The sequence below is a fragment of the Pyrgilauda ruficollis genome, unplaced genomic scaffold, assembly GCF_017590135.1.
Source record: "Pyrgilauda ruficollis isolate IOZ18807 unplaced genomic scaffold, ASM1759013v1 scaffold1294, whole genome shotgun sequence".
Taxonomy (NCBI): Eukaryota; Metazoa; Chordata; class Aves; order Passeriformes; family Passeridae; genus Pyrgilauda; species Pyrgilauda ruficollis.
Genome location: NW_024511366.1, coordinates 3,129 through 6,666, shown reverse-complemented (window position 1 = coordinate 6,666; position 3,538 = coordinate 3,129). Strand labels below are relative to the sequence as shown.

The 3,538-nt window shown below is 34.1% G+C and overlaps 1 long non-coding RNA gene across 1 annotated transcript; it reads right to left on the bottom strand.

The window, feature by feature from the left end:
- Window positions 1-818: 818 nt before the first annotated feature.
- LOC121348733 lies at window positions 819-2,877 on the bottom strand. The gene is made up of 2 exons (XR_005954405.1): window positions 1,976-2,877; window positions 819-1,146 (listed from the first exon to the last, which is right to left on the bottom strand). It is a non-coding gene; the product is annotated as an uncharacterized LOC121348733 (long non-coding RNA).
- Window positions 2,878-3,538: the final 661 nt, after the last annotated feature.

Below are 3,538 nucleotides of genomic sequence, written 5' to 3'. Positions count from 1 at the left end.
GGCACCCAGAGAGACGGAGACAGTGGTGTGCAAAGAATCTCCTAATTACTCTCAATCCCAGGGAAGTATCTCAATGTGAACGTCTCCACGTCGAGAACTCTCTACACGCTCAGAGAATGTATAAGAGATTTCTGATTTAATGAAAATCATAGTGGTCTTGTATAGTTGTAAAAAGTGCTTGTCTGTCAGTCACTTACTTGTGGCTTATCCTTTCCCACCATTCAAGGAAGGATGTTTATTGCTGACTAGGGGTGTTTTCAGCTGAGATAATTCATCACAAGACAAACCATTCTGGCCTAGCTTAGCCATGGGGAAAGTAGAGAAGCCTTTTGCTGTGTCAGGAGGTGAAAGGTCCCGTCACGATCACATTCAAAATCTAGGGTCTAAGAACAAAAGCTAATTGTATTTTCTAAGTCAATCAAGCTATAGAAAAATGGGAAGAAACAGTGTGTGGCTTGTTTTCAAATGTTATTGTTTAGCATAACACTTCATGCAAGTAATGCAAAATAGTCTATATACTCAGGACTGTTTAGATTTGAAAAAATACAGTCAATTAGCAAATACAGTATTTAAAATTATCTACAAAAATGTGTTTTACCAGGTATTCACTGTTTGTATCAAGTCTTAAAACTAAAAGCTGATAGGGCAATACCAAAGATTATGAAAGAAAAGAAAAAAACATTAAAATGGAGACATTTAAGGAAATCTCAGGAAAAAATATCACATTAATAGTCAATTAAACTAAAACCATAATTAAAGCTATTAGGCAACCTTACCATCATCTTCAATCAAAAGGCCATAAACATCTACACTTTACATATTATTTGATTTTTTTTATTTTATACTATGAGGTAAAAGCAACACATTTCCTTTTAGCAATGTATACACAAATAGCCTCACTCAGAATACACTTTTAATGCACATAAAGTATTCATTTTACAAATCATTTAGCAATCCAAATAAATATACAATAGCTTGGAAAACATTATTTTAGAAAACAAATGCCAATGTAAAAAGACCACTTAAAACAACTGAAATGATAAAAGGTTTCTGTATTGCTCTGTATTTACAGTTTTCTCACTGCATCATCAATATCAGAAATCTGTTCCTTCAGCTGGTTCCACTGTTCTGGATTTAAAGAAATACCTGAAATGCATTAAAAAGAAATACTTAGGAAAAAAAAATTGTAGTGCAGAATCTTCCATAATTACTGTCAAGGCTGGTTTCATACACAGTGTATGTCACGACTAATAATGCTTAACATACCTCAAGTGTAACAACCACCTCGGTTACAAAGAAATTACTCACTTGGAACACTTCAGGTAAACTTTAGACCTTATCTCCTTACAAAGAAAATTAGTGCAGTATAACAAATGCATTCACAAGTGTTAGGCTAAACACAGAAATATAGTGCTGGCCTTGACAGAAGGCAGTACAAAAGAAACAAGGAAATCAACCGTATTCCTGTTGGCTTCTAAAAGCCATACCTCTGTGGACTAAACTTCTACACACTTTTAAAGAACCATATTTCTGGGTTTTTTCCCCCTCACATTTCTTAAAGCACTGTGAATAACAAACTATAAGTAACATTTTGGAGAGACTATTACCACTCCTTAGCACTCAAAAAACAATATGGGAATCCAATTGCAATAAAAGCAAGAAGTGAAGTTAATGGGAAAATGTATGGCTATGTATATAACTCCCATACCAAATCTGTTTGTATTCGATGCCTTGTTTTCCATAAATTATGGGGGAATCATTTAGGAAAACAGACTCAGGCCAATGAAACCACTTTGCTTTTGTTTACAGTCGACAGATAAAACTAATTATATGTTAAAAATGTAAATCATTAATAAGTAAAAATATTACTCTAAAAATACCATGTAGAAACAAAGTATAGAAATCTGATACACAAAGATCTCCAGCAAACTGCAGACAATGTTTTAATACAAAATAACAGGAAGCAAAACAATACCTTTTCTGCCAGGCTTCATTTCACCTTCTTGATCCATCCAATATTCCCTAATATCAATTAAGACTTTTCCTTTAAAGTCACGAACACTGACATACCTCATTTTGCCAATCTGTCAAAACACATATAAGGATATTTTTTAGATATTTTACGCATTACAGCATTCACTTTTCCCAGCAGTATTAGACATGCACATGTGACATTGCACACTGCAGCTTATTTTAGACACCAGTAAAACAACTAGATCAAGAGCTTAATCCAGAGCAATCAGTAGGCAAATAAGTAATGTCAATATAAATAGATGAATGACTTAAAACCAGTTGAGTATTCAGCATTCAATGCTCAATGCAAGTGGTTCTCTCCTAGAACAAGAAAATACCTGTCTTCTTAACAAGCTTACATCTTATAAAACCCGCTAATTTACTGTTTTCTGAAATAAATTTTTGTCTCTGTTATAACCATCTTTTTTAGTAGCAGTTGTAAAGAAACAGGGAAGAAGGTGCTCTACCGCCAAATATAAGTTTTAGTCCATTCCATAGGTACAGAAATCAAATTAGATATTCACATGAGATGGGCCCAATTTTTAACTTGTTCCCCCCCCTTTTTTTTTCTTTTTTAAAACACAGTAAATACAGAGGGAAACAGAAATAAGCCACCAACTGCCCCATGCCTGCTTCTGCTGGTTCATTGGGACACTATTGGACCTGTGGTTAAAAGACTGTACCAAATGTTCCCAAAAAAACCCCTATCCAAATACTTTAAGCTTACCAACACAGCAATGGTATGAAATTACTTTGAAATATCAGATTTTCACACAGTGGCTTAACTGAATTATGAGGGCTTTTTTTTAATTCTCCAAAGAAAGGGCAAAGGGAAAAGAGACAACAGGCATACTACACATTACATTATTTAGGCTTTATCAAATTTTAAAAAAATTGATTAAAAAAAACCTATTAGTTCACATAAATTCAAAATATAATGTGAATTTGAGAATGAGAAATTTGATAACAATAAAAGCACAGTCAAACAATTAATGTAAAAAATTCTTAGTATTTTGTATATACCTCCTGGACCCACCTTGTGAAGAAAACACACATAAACAATTTTTAAAAGGGAATATTCCTTCCTGATAAAACATTAGTTTTAGTTTTCACCTTCCTTAATTTACACATCTTGCACTTTGACATAGTTAAATAGGGGGCAAAACATATCTTACTAGCATAAAGTCTAACCAGAAAGCATGAGCAACTCTCCAGTCAACTAAAATAATTTACAGATGTTTAAATCTGAAGTACTAAGGCCCAAACAACAGGCCCTGAACTAAAGTTGACCTCTAGATGAACCTTCCAACCAAATGTATATGTATCCACTCATTAATGAAGTATTATTAGCAATATGATATATGTATCCACTCTTTGGCAAAACATCTATTTACCTTTCTGTATTAGAAACTGGACAAGGCCACATCTGGCCTTGTCTGGGGTGTAGGATCAAAGACAACTCCCTTGGTTCCTCCTTGAGCCCTGGCCAGGCTTTGGGAGAAACCCAACAGGAGAATAAAACCAG